Source organism: Schistocerca serialis, chromosome 6 (genome assembly GCF_023864345.2).
Source record: "Schistocerca serialis cubense isolate TAMUIC-IGC-003099 chromosome 6, iqSchSeri2.2, whole genome shotgun sequence".
Taxonomy (NCBI): domain Eukaryota; kingdom Metazoa; phylum Arthropoda; class Insecta; order Orthoptera; family Acrididae; genus Schistocerca; species Schistocerca serialis.
Window position 1 is genome coordinate 300,951,062 of NC_064643.1, and position 14,171 is coordinate 300,965,232.

The 14,171-nt window shown below is 45.7% G+C and overlaps 1 protein-coding gene across 1 annotated transcript in view; it reads left to right on the forward strand.

The window, feature by feature from the left end:
- Positions 1-14,171, forward strand: part of LOC126484166 (ADAMTS-like protein 4) — a 755,922-nt gene that overhangs the window by 569,115 nt on the left and 172,636 nt on the right. The gene's annotated exons all lie outside the window — the stretch shown is intronic.

Below are 14,171 nucleotides of genomic sequence, written 5' to 3' on the forward strand. Positions count from 1 at the left end.
TGGACAGCCGTGCGCGATTCATGGTTTCAATTCCCTCCAGCACTACTTCAGACGTTAGTCGAGTACATGCCACATCGTATTGCCGCACTTCTGCTTGCTCGTTGGGGCCCTACACGATATTAAGCAGGTGTGCCAGTTTCTTTGGCTCTTCAGTGTAAAAGGACACAACACTGCAGTGCCCGTGTTGTTCAGAGTTACAACGCAATGATACTTCGGACATACAGGTACACTACAACCGTTATGAAATATACGAAATGTATTCGCAGTTGCAAATATGAGCAACCGTCTGTCTAGTGGAATGACGAAACTGAAAATTGGTGCTGGACCGAGATTCGAACCCGGATATCCCGCTTGCACCGAGCGGTCGCCTTTGCATTAGACTGTCCTAGCACGCACCACGGTCAGACTCAAATTTTCATATAAGGTCAAACATGTGTCTAGATATGGGAGTTTGGGTCTGGTGGTGGAGCATTCTCGGATAGATTAATGGTAAGGTAACCGCCCGCGATCAGCAGGAAGTCAGGGTTCACGTCGCGATCCGACACAAACTTTTAGTGTCGTGATTTCATCATACAGCTCATGGTTGTTCACATTCACAACTGCGAATACATTTCATGTATAATATAAAAGTAGGAAGTAACAGCAGAGTGGGTTGGTTCAAAATGTTCAAATGTGTGTGAAATCTTATGTGACTTAACTGCTAAGGTCATCAGTCCCTAAGCTTACACATTACTTAACCTAAACTATCCTAAGAACAAACACACACACCCATGCCCGCACAGTCCATGACTGCAGCGCGTTAGACCGCTCGGCTAATCCCGCGCGGCTGTGTGTCGCTCAGGAAAGCTGAATCAATTCGAACTTTTGCTGGTCGTTGGATGTCACAGCTGCCCAAGTCGACTGTTGGTGATGTGACAGTGAAGTGGGAAAGCGAAGGAGCAGCCACAGTTTAAACAAGACGAGGCTGACTTCATGTACTGGTGGATAGACAACGTCGAGCTCTACGGAAGATGACTAAAAAAGTCGCATGAAATGATCGAAATGAATCACTCGTGAGTTCCAAAGTGCTGCCAGCGTAGTTAGTACCGTCATTGTGCTAAGAAATTTAAAAATAATGGGCTACAGTGGTCGAGCACATCCTTATAAGTTAACATTGCTGAGCACAGCGCTAAGCGATGCATGAGATGGTGTGACGCTGGATGACTGCAAACCAGTGTTTCACTATGATGAATGACGCTGTACACTGTAGCAGTCCGATGGACGGGTTTGGGTTTGGCGAATCCCTGGAGAACATTGCCTTGCATCACGTGTAGTGCCAAGAGTGGAGCAAGCAGGAAATGGTGTTACTGTACGGAAGTCTTTTCCGTGATTAGGGTGTGGTCACCTTACTGCGCATACGTAAACGGTGATTGTGAAGAAATATGAACATATTTTTCAGCATTTTTTACTGCGTACAGTAAAGGGCAGTTCGGAGACAATGATTGATTGTACACTACTGGCCATTAAAATTGCTATACCAAGAAGAAATGCAGATGATAAACGGATCTTCAATGGACAAATATATTATACTAGAACTGACATGTGATTAAATTTTCACGCAATTTGGGTGCATAGATCCTGAGAAATCAGTACACAGAAGAACCACGTCTGGCCGTAACAACGGCCCTGATACGCCTGGGCATTGAGTCAAACACAGCTTGGATGGCGTGTACAGCTACAGCGGCCCATGCAGCTTCAACACGATACGACAGTTCATCAAGAGTAGTGACTGGCGTATTGTGACGAGCCAGTTGCTCGGCACCATTGACCAGACGTTTTCAATTGGTGAGAGATCTGGAGAATGTGCTGGTTAGGGCAGCAGTCGAACATTTTCTGTATCCAGAAAGGCCCGTACAGGACCTGCAACATGCGGTCGTGCATTATCCTGCTGAAATGTAGGGCTTCGCAGGGATCGAATGAAGGGTAGAGCCACGGGTCGTAACACATCTGGAATGTAACGTCCAATGTTCAAAGTACCGTCAATACGAACAAGAAGTAACCGAGACGTGTAACCTATGGCATCCCATACCATCACGCCGGGTGATACGCCAGTATGGCGATGACGAATACACGCTTCCAATGTGCGTTCACCGCGATGTCGCCAAACACGGATGCGACCATCATGATGCTCTAAACAGAACCTGGATTCATCCGAAAAAGTGACGTTTTGCCATTCGTGCACCCACATTCGTCGTTGAGTACACCATCGCAGGCGCTCCTGTCTGTGATGCAGCGTCAAGGGTAACCGCAGCCATGTTCTCCGAGCTGGTAGTCCATGCTGCTACAAACGTCGTCGAACTGTTCGTGCAGATGGTTGTTTTCTTGCAAACGTCCCCATCCGTTGACTCAGGGATCGAGACGTGGCTGCACGATCCGCTACAGCCATGCGGATAAGATGCCTGTCATCTCGACTGCTGGTGATACGAGGTCGTTGGGATCCAGCACGGCGTTCCTTATTTCCCTCCTGAACCCACCGATTCCATATTCTGCTAACAGTCACTCGATCTCGACCAACGCAAACAGCAATGTCGCGTTACGATAAACCGCAGTCGCAATAGGCTACAATCCGACCTGTATCAAAGTCGGAAACGTGATGGTACGCATTTATTTCCTTACACAAGGCATCATAACAACGTTTCACCAGGCAACGCCGGTCAACTGCTGTTTGTGTATGAGAAATCGGTTGGAAACTTTCCTCATGTCAGCACGTTGTAGGTGTCGCCACCGGCCCCAACCTTGTGTGAATGCTCTGAAAAGCTAATCATTTGCATAATACAGCATCTTATTCCTGTCGGTTAAATTTCGCGTCTGTAGTACATCATCATCGTGGTGTAGCAATTTTAATGGCCAGTAGTGTATAAGGATAACAATGCGCTCTTTCACAAAGCAGCATCCGGGAGGCTGTGTTTCGTAGATAGTAACATTCCTGAAATGGACTAGCTTTCCCAGAGTCCCAACCTGAAACCCGTGGAACACCTTTGGGATCAATTATATCATCGACTTCACTCCAGACTCCAGCATCACACATCACTAACTTCTCTGTTTTCGGCTGTGAAAAAAACGGGCTGCCTTCCTCCATATACATTCAGACACCTCATAGAAATTGTCCCCATCAGAGTTAAAGCTGTCGCAAACGCGAAGGGTGAACGCACCCCATATTCATGTCGGCTGATAGGTGTCCGGGTACTTCCTCTCAGATAGTGTATTTGGAAACTGTTGTGTACATGGTTCCGCGTAGTCAGCGCGTACACAACTTTCCCACTAGAGCGCGCCCCGCTAAGCACAACAGCGCAGGTGCAGCGCTCGGCCGTCTCCGCTATACGAGATGGCGCTGCCGTAGAGACGGACCAAATTCTGCTTCCGCCGATCCGCGTATTAATATATAACGCAGCCAATGAGATTGCTGCTAACGTAGAACCTTATCTCCTCACGGATCACACTCGCGCAGTGATACATGAACGCGCGAGGTATTATAACGAGTGTACAGACCTCCGATTAGTCAGTCTGCATTTGTCTGTCCAGTCTGCACGAGTTCTACATTTGTCTGTACCAGTCTATAGTCAAGTTTCAGTCTGCACCTGATAAGATTACCATATTCCTGTACATAGCCATGAAGATAAATGTATAGACACTTTTGTCAAGTATCAGAGATATATGTGAGAATAAGATTAACGTACCAATACCGAAAGAACTTCATATTGTGAATTGTAAATAGCATCAAGAACCAAGTTAAGTAATTTTTATGCTTGTTATTATTTTAATAAATGTGTTTGAAAATTAATCCAGTTCTGTTTAAAGTTGGTCACCGTCAATCTGCTACTCTAAGCGTGCAAGTGGCATTTCTATCGTCTGACCTAACAGCAGAAGATAAACACGCCACGATAAGACCACGAGACATATTGCTGACACTCGCCTACTTCGTTAGAGCGACAAGTCAAATAACCTGATGGTGTGTGTACTGAAGGTCTTACAGTACGCACACCACAGAATTCGTCAATTTATGTTTTTTTTTCTTTTTTTTTTTTTTACATTTCGACTGGGTGTAGGGACTCAGCGTGGATAAAAGACGTCCTTGTGGCTATCGGTGCAGACCGTTAGTTACTTAACGCACCAGCCCCGATGCTCGCGTTGGCTCCTTACGGTGCCTGCCTATAAACCGTTAAGGGCCGGCGCGTGGACGGCTATTGGCGGCCGATAGACGCGGTGTATATCTGGCGTCGATTAGCCGCTCTATTTCCACTGCGCCACTGTCGGCGCGGGAAGACAGGCGGCCTCGAGAAAAACGGCCTCCCCTCGCCTTGAGACTGCCGCGGCCGGAGTGGGCCCCTCTGCTCCCCTGGCCCTCGTGCCACCATTTGTCGTCTTTTTGTGGCCGCCGCTTCGGCGGGGGCGATTTATGATGCACTCCTTTGTGGCTGCCGGCGCCGCGCCGTTTAGGAGTGTTAATGGTAAGGCGATACCCGCAGTCCACTGCGCTCCGTGCCTCGCGCCGCGTCTGTCTTCCCGCTGCCCACTCGGCTGTACGCCAGACTCCAAGCGGACGTCCCTAACAGCGCCGCTCTCTAAAGCACTACGCACTTCCTCACAGCACGGCACTCTTGTTCTTGTTCTAAGGTGCCGCTCTACTTCCTCGCAGATTATTGCGATGCCGCTCGATTTAGATAATCTCTGACCTTCCGACGATTTCTACAACAACAGGATTTTCATACCCAGGTGTGCGTCAGCAAGGGGCTGGGGAGCAGAGGGGGAAGGCGGGAGGGGATGGATGCGGTTATTACACGTGGCAGAGCGCGGCTCCCTGTACTGTTTCTCCTGGGTGGACTTGGGTTTTAAAAAAATGTACACTAAACATTACGATAGATTTTACGAATAATCGACAAGTACGCCAAAGAAGAAGAGATAGAACTGCAATGGACATGTTATTCCATGGACTCTTGTGCTTCCATGCATGAGCTATCTTTCCTTTGTCATTCGCTTATCTTATCTGCTTGGATTCGGACCTAAAAGGACGTTCTTGTGTAAAGCTCATCTTGCTGTACCAGCTGATAATGTAAGTTTTACTTAAAACCCGAAAAATATAATGGTTATTTTGTCAAAATAATTTGTGTATGTGGTGAATCTATTGTAAATCTGATACCTTTATTGTCTTAAGTAGATATGGGCCTTAACAAAGAATTTGCTTTGTTAGACGTCATCTTAGAAAATCTTTAACATTTTTCTTTTAGCTCATCTACGAGACGTGCCGTCGGTTCGGACTTTTTTTCTTTATTTCAGATCCCAGGAGACCGGAAGCAGCTACTAATGGCTTGGTTCAAATGGCTCTGAGCACTATGGGACTTAACATCTATGGTCATCAGTCACCTAGAACTTAGAACTACTTAAACCTAACTAACCTAAGGACATCACACAACACCCAGTCATCACGAGGCAGAGAAAATCCCTGACCCAGCCGGGAATCGAATCCGGGAACCCGGGCGCGGGAAGCGAGAACGCTACCGCATGACCACGAGCTGCGGACAGCTACTAATAATTTAAAAATTTTACTTACAGATTTTCTTTATATAACGAGATAACATCACAGGCAGAGAAGGTCTGGTCATAGAATTCCAGTTCCATTATAGGATTTCATTTGTGGATGCTACTCTTGTTGTGTTATATTGGGGAATCGAGACGAAACCACGATGTATCGACGATTACGTAACTACCCTGAGAACTGAGCTAGTTTACTGAGTGCTTGCATACGTCGAGCTAAATTAAACAACGTACACTCCTGGAAATTGAAATAAGAACACCGTGAATTCATTGTCCCAGGAAGGGGAAACTTTATTGACACATTCCTGGGGTCAGATACATCACATGATCACACTGACAGAACCACAGGCACATAGACACAGGCAACAGAGCATGCACAATGTCGGCACTAGTACAGTGTATATTCACCTTTCGCAGCAATGCAGGCTGCTATTCTCCCATGGAGACGATCGTAGAGATGCTGGATGTAGTCCTGTGGAACGGCTTGCCATGCCATTTCCACCTGGCGCCTCAGTTGGACCAGCGTTCGTGCTGGACGTGCAGACCGAGTAAGACGCCGCTTCATCCAGTCCCAAACATGCTCAATGGGGGACAGATCCGGAGATCTTGCTGGCCAGGGTAGTTGACTTACAGCTTCTAGAGCACGTTGGGTGGCACGGGATACATGCGGACGTGCATTGTCCTGTTGGAACAGCAAGTTCCCTTGCCGGTCTAGGAATGGTAGAACGATGGGTTCGATGACGGTTTGGATGTACCGTGCACTATTCAGTGTCCCCTCGATGATCACCAGTGGTGTACGGCCAGTGTAGGAGATCGCTCCCCACGCCATGATGCCGGGTGTTGGCCCTGTGTGCCTCGGTCGTATGCAGTCCTGATTGTGGCGCTCACCTGCACGGCGCCAAACACGCATACGACCATGATTGGCACCAAGGCAGAAGCGACTCTCATCGCTGAAGACGACACGTCTCCATTCGTCCCTCCATTCACGCCTGTCGCGACACCACTGGAGGCGGGCTGCACGATGTTGGGGCGTGAGCGGAAGACGGCCTAACGGTGTGCGGGACCGTAGCCCAGCTTCATGGAGACGGTTGCGAATGGTCCTCGCCGATACCCCAGGAGCAACAGTGTCCCTAATTTGCTGGGAAGTGGCGGTGCGGTTCCCTACGGCACTGCGTAGGATCCTACGGTCTTGCCGTGCATCCGTGCGTCGCTGCGGTCCGGTCCCAGGTCGACGGGCACGTGCACCTTCCGCCGACCACTGGCAACAACATCGATGTACTGTGGAGACCTCACGCCCCACGTGTTGAGCAATTCGGCGGTACGTCCACCCGGCCTCCCGCATGCCGACTATACGCCCTCGCTCAAAGTCCGTCAACTGCACATACGGTTCACGTCCACGCTGTCGCGGCATGCTACCAGTGTTAAAGACTGCGATGGAGCTCCGTATGCCACGGCAAACTGGCTGACACTGACGGCGGCGGTGCACAAATGCTGCGCAGCTAGCGCCATTCGACGGCCAACACCGCGGTTCCTGGTGTGTCCGCTGTGCCGTGCGTGTGATCATTGCTTGTACAGCCCTCTCGCAGTGTCCGGAGCAAGTATGGTGGGTCTGACACACCGGTGTCAATGTGTTCTTTTTTCCATTTCCAGGAGTGTATTACACTGTTAATAATATTCCTACATTAGTTATTTCTCTTTTATGCTGAGCCATTGCATTAATGTGTGTTTCTTTTTATATAAGTCACGGCTCATATTTTATTTTATTACATTACACTAATAGTCACAAAACAAAAAAATGCATATTTCATTACCTTACATCCCCCGTCGGAGGTTCGAGTCCTCCCTCGGATACGTGTGTGTGTGTGTGTGTGTGTGTGTGTGTGTGTGTGTGTGTGTGTGTTTTGTTCTTAGCGTTAGTTTAAGTTAGATTAAGTAGGGACCGATGACCTCAGCAGTTTGGTCCCATAGGAACTTAACACAAATTTCCAATTTACAGGTGGCAGAGTGTCACTGGTTCCAGCCACACGCTGGGTGATAAACAATTAACCCTTTCGCTGCTACACATTCCTCCGCATTCCTTGCTGAGGCGGCTTTTGTTATGTCTTTCGTCGATCATCTGAAGTATTTCTTCTGTTACATGGTTTCTTCACGGCTACCTTCGTTGTGCCTATGTTTTTTCCTTTAAATTTCTGTGACCGATCTTTTTAGAGTATTCCTTTTTTTCTCTAACTAAAATGCCTACTGCGTTATTCATTAACGCGCGATCTATAACCTCAGAGGACTTCAAGCTTATTTCTTCATTCCTTAGTACTTCTGTATCCCACTTCTTTGCGCCCTGGTACTTCCTGACAAATCTCTTAATCATCAGCCTACTCTAAACTGTTACTATATTGTGATCTGAGGCCGGCCGCTGTAGCCGAGCGGTTCTAGGCGCTTCAGTCTTGAACCGCGCGACCGCTACGGTCGCAAGTTCGAATCCTGCCTCGGGCATGGATGTGTGTGATGTCCTTAGGTTAGTTAGGTTTAAGTAGTTCTAAGTTCTAGGGGACTGATGACCTCAGGTGTTAAGTCCCATAATGCTCAGAGTCATTTGAACCATTTGTGATCTGAGTCTATATCTGCTCCTCGGTACCCCGTACAATCCAATATCTGATTCCGGAATATCTGCCTGATTATGATGTAATCTAAGTTAAATGTTACCGTATCTCCCGGCCTTTCCCAGGTATATCTCCTCCTCTTGTGACTCTTGAACAGAGTATTCGCTATTACTAACCGATATTTACTGCAGAACTCAATTAGTCTTTCTCGTCTCTCATTCCTTCTACCAGCCCATATTCTTCCTCCTTACAGCCACAGCCCAGTCCCCCATGACTATTAGATTTTTATTTCTCTATACGCACTGAAGTACCCGTTCAGTACACTCATATTTCTCCATCTCTTCACACCCTGCTTGCGACGTCGGCGTGATACCTCAACTATTGTTGTCGGTGTTGGTTTGCTGTTGATTCTCATTACAACAACATTATCACTGATTTGTTCATAGTTACTCACATCTGCCTTCCGTTCCTATTCATAATGAATGGTACTACCGTTATTCCATTTTCTGCTGCTGTTGATATTACTCCATACTCGTCTGACCAGAAACCCATTTCGCTTCACTCACCACCACCCTATCTTTATTGAACCCCTGCATTTCCCTTTTCCGATTTTCTAGCGTTTCTGTAACGTTCAAACTTCTGACATTCCAAGTCCGACTCTAGAACGTTACCCTTTTGTTGGTTATTCAATCTTTTTCTCGTGATCACCTCCCCATTGGCAGTCACCTGCCGGAGATGCGAATGGGGCACTGGGGTTAGTCCATACTCTTTTGCCAAAGGAGAAATCATCGAGACTCTTGTTTACTTATGGGCCACATGGCCCGCGGATATAAATTATGTGTCTTTAATCCAGTGGTTTCCATTACCGTCTGAATCCTCTTGCAGTTGATCATTGTTAATTCTTCCGCCGTTAAGCGGGTATTTTTCCCACCCCAAGGACAAGAGAGTGCTCTGAACGTCTGTCTGCTCTTTGACAAAGCTGTTGGCACAACTAGGGTCACTTCTTATGCCGGAAGTCTTTGGCCACTATTTTTGAATTAAAATAATTATTTTTACAGATAAAAATTTTTAATGGCCTGTGTGGAGCTATAGAAATATTTTTTAGTGTTTATGTATGTGTGTGTATGTTGCACGTTCGTTATTCTGACACGTTCCTAATCATAAAGTTTATCGCGAATATGATTTATATAACAAGTAAGTAACTAAGTAACTGCCGTATGCTGAACAAAATACAAGCTTAGCAACTATCAGACCAGACTTATGATGAGGTTTAGAGCATCTTTGCAGATAGAACTCAACGTGTCATTCTTAACAGAATCAAATCGACAGATCTAACATCAATTTTGGCAATACCCAAAGAGGACTGCTGTAGGCACTTTACTATGTATCTCAAAAGGGCTGCTACAGGCTCTTTGCTATTTCCGATATACATTAATGATTTAGTAAGCTCCATGAGGCTGTTCACAGACGATACTATTGTTGATAGGAAGATTGCAACGCCTGAAGGCTGTAAGTATCTGCAAGACGACCTGCAGAAAATCGACGGTTAGAGCACGGACTGGCAGATGATCCTGAACGTAAATTATCGGAAAATATTGCACATAAGGGAGTGAAAATATCCGCTACCGACTGATGCTTTGTCTCCTAGAGCGAGCGAAAAAGGAATGATCACAGAAAACAAATTGCAGGAAAAGCATATGCCAGGGTGAAATTCATTGAAGCAGTCTTAAGTAAATGTATTTCATCTACGAATGAAGTTGGAAACACGTGTCTGACAGATTCTTGAGTTTTGCTCATCACTCTAGGACCCTTACGGAGTTGTATTACCACACAAGAAAGAGAGGATCGATAGAGAAAAGTTCGTTTAGACACGAAACCATTTACTAGGTGCGATGGCGTTACGGAGACGATCTGCAAACTACAGACATTACAAGAGAGGCATTGTACGTTGTGGAGAATCTCATTATTGAAAATCCAAGAGCGTACGTTCCAGGTAGAGTCAGGCAACATTTTACTCCTACATTAGTCTCATCAAACGACCATCATGAGAAAATCAAAGAGAATAGTGCCTTATACACCTATTTTCCCCCTAATATTACGCAAATGATAAAGTGAAGGGCAGAAAAGACATTAGTTACAGAAGAACCTTCCAGCGCACAGCATAATGAGGTTTGTGGAGCTGGAGATGTACATAGGATACAACAATCAATGATATGATTTCTTGGCTGTGGCCGAGCGGTTCTAGGCGCTTCAGTCCGGAACCGCGCTGCTGCTACGGTCGCATGTTCGAATCCTGCCTCGGGCATGGATTTGTGTGATGTCATTAGGTTTAAGTAGTAGTCTAGGGGACTGATGACATCAGATGTTAAGTCCCATAGTGCTTAGAGCCATTTGAACTATTTAGAATCAGCATTTTCTAGCAGTCTGACATTCTTGTCTGTTTCCAACGCATAATAAACCTATTTTATTAGAATGAGAATTTCACTCTGCAGCGGAGTGTGCTATTTTATTGATGTATCATGGCTGCTTTACTTGGCATTGCGCAGGTAATTACTTCTTCTTTTCTTTCTTTTTATTGCAGTGAAGGCGGCCTGTTATTTTCTGCAGCCCTGAGAGCTCTTTCTAGCTGGCACATGCAATACAGAAGTTTAAGTAAAGGACCAGAGAGGTTCATTAACGTGTTAAGTAGCGAAAGCTGCCCATCAGAGCAAGTAGGTGATGGAGGATTCCCCAGTCCCCATCTCTGCACAACAGTGTGAGATGCCTGAACAAATCTTTTTGGAAACATAGCATGTGAAGCCAGGTATAGCCACCGGAATGGGGAACCCTGTCGGTCTTTTCTCTGGTTCACAATAATTGTTTCTGTAGAAGGTGCTCTTTTCCACTAGTGTCTAGATGTAAGGCCTTCGATTAGCTAAGGACTGAAACCTGCAATGAAGTGGGAGAGATTTTCTGCCATCCTCCCTGCACCAGACCATCATTTCTTAACCATGAGAAAATCCACTAGAGTAGGACTTCGTTAAACTTATTTATAAAATCATTATTGGTCTGAACTCGCAAGGTCTGCTGCAGTTGGTCGGCAAGATTCCTCCAATGACAGAAGTAGCCAAGTTTCGAAAAGTTAAGTGAGATGACACTTGCTGCCAGAAGACGGAAGAGAGCAGACTTGCTGTTGGGAGTGCAACGAGTACACCCTTCCTACCAAGGCATTACACGGAAGGATGTCTCCATACTAGAACTGAGTACAAAAGGCGAATTTCCAGCTGTTACTGTCACGACTTCCACATTCACACCATGTAGTAGTGATAAGAACGAGCCAGCTAGCCGGTCACTGAGCCGAGAGGGTTGCGAGGATTCTGCTGGTTTTCTACTTACTATTCAGATTCTTTCTTTAAACAAATAATTATTTTTACAGTCATTGGTCACATCTTTGATTTAGTTTGACGTTATGCTTTCATATGTTCACCTACCTGTGCTAAGGCTCGATTTCATGATTACAATACTTTTGCCCGCTTATTAAACGTCTACATACTTAACTGGGTAATTCATTCACTTTTTATAGCGACTGCTAGTTTCTTTCGTAAACACATGAGCCCCTTCAGTAATATACCCATGTGTGACGTATCCGTACTTTCATGCTTAATGGGGCCACCCCTAATAGTTTTTCGTCAATCAGACGTTGTTGTTGCATGACATTGCTTTTCATAAATTTACATAATCGTATGGGGAGATACCCTTTCTTGTAGGTCACCTGGAATCGAACTGCCGGCCGCGGTGGTCTAGCGGTTCTAGGCGCGCAGTCCGGAACCGCGCGACTGCTACGGTCGCAGGTTCGAATCCTGCCTCGGGCATGGATGTGTGTGATGTCCTTAGGTTAGTTAGGTTTAAGTAGTTCTAAGTTCTAGGGGACTAATGACCTCAGATGTTAAGTCCCATAGTGCTCAGAGCCATTTGAACCATTTGGGATCGAACTTGTAGCATCTTAGGGATATGCTGAACAGGTCAGCTGCCACCACAAAAAGCTACCAAATATTCCAGCCCTTCTAGCAAAGCCGGGGCTTATAATATTATTGACACTACAGAAAGATAATAAACGCTGTGGCGTTGAAGACCTGACTATTACACAGCGGAGTCATGGCTCTGTTGTGGCACAAGTGATTGCAAACGATGCCTTAGCAAAACATGGAAGAGCCGGGCCCATATAAATACTGTTAATCTTAGACCGACAATGTGCAGTTCACCGGCTGTCAGCTTCGAGGGTAGGCTTACGCCAGACTACTAGTTGAAATGGGTCAAAAAGCTGTCACCTCCCGACTCTGTCTTCACTGACTATGGACCTGCTTCCCCATGCCACTTCTGACACAGTTACGGGCATGCCGTAATCAGTTCAGCCCAAGGTGAACAAAAAACGTTAAACACTACAGCATACATGTAGACAAACTTGTCGCAACGAGCATAAATTTCGGTCAGTTGTTAATTGATGCTCATGTCAGTCTCCAGTATCAGAACAAATGGATAGTGCTGAAGATTAAGATCGTGTAAGAATGATCCTCTTGTCTCCACAGTGATTGTTTTGCACCTTTTTTATTGAATCCCGTTCACAATTCCAATTATTTTTAGCAGAAAACAATAAACTCAGCACGTGTGATGTCTAGTAAGATATTTCAACGCGTTATAAGTTCATCTCCTTAAAAACTTAAATTTCGTTGGTACGAAATGAATGTGATAATCTTTTTTCGTTGGACACCGATCTGCTACCGCCTCTCACAACGCTGCTCTCGCTGCAGTAGCTGTTTGCCGATTAATAACATAAGACAACTTCCAACAGACTATTCAGAAAATTAAAAATATGTGCATACGCAAAAAAAATATCGCATTGCTCTGCGTTATCCGTCGATCCTCGAAGAAGAGGCACACGTACAAATGACATGATTTTGTTACAGTGAGTCATTTGTAAAGTGGACACTTGATATTAGATAAAATTTCCTACACCTCGAAACAGCGGTTTCGATAAATGACATTGCTTTATGTCTTGCTGTGTGGTGATAGAAAAAGGACGCTAAGGTTAGAAAATTATGCTACGCAGACTGATGAGCGCATAAGCATACAGAATTTTCAAAAATACTCAAAAATGCACAAAACTTTATATTTGTCTCGGTACGTTCGACATATTCAAAACAGTCTCCACCCACGTCTTATGAACGTATCCAGAGAAAGAGTCAGTAACAACTTTGTTTGGGTGAACGCCCGGCTGCAAGGCTTTCACTTGGACGCTACTTCGGCGGTCTGCCTCAACTATCCAACCGGACAGTCCCAACCATGTGTCATTCCTGGTGACTCCCTCATCGTTCAGGGGTGAAGGTAGACTGAAACCGTCCGTAGTCCGGCTGGGATTCGATTCCAGGACTTCTCGGTTTCCAGGCACGCCCTTACTGCTAGAACACCAAGGCTGACGAAGACAGTTTCAATTACGCAATTCTGTGATGTTTTAAGCGACTGATCGACTCATACTAGCGAAGATTTCGCATAAATGGTGTTCTTCATGTAATACTAGTAACAGATGTCCAGAAGTGCAATTATCTATCCACAGGGGGGCGGCGGACTGAACTCTCGTCCAATCCATGGATTGAAGAGCTTCTCAGATAATGCTGTAAGCAGATATGGAGCAAAATATTGCGTTAAAACATCATCAGTCCTAATTACAACTTCAAAATTTCCAGTTTTCGTGAATACATTAATTGCAAGTGAATAGAAATGTTTCCAGTTATATGCTCTAACCTGGATGTAGAGATCTGACAACATGATGATGGGGCAGTTCGCACCGAATATCCATGTTTTGATTTTTTGGTGCGTTTCCGTTAGTCGCTGTGATCCCCAAATGCAACTGTCATGTTGACTGACAAGAAATTCCCCGTCGTATGCGAAAAGTATACACGGTAAGAACTTTTCTTCAGAATTCTCCATCATCAAAATTTCAGATTAACTCTGTACTCTTCTGGTCGA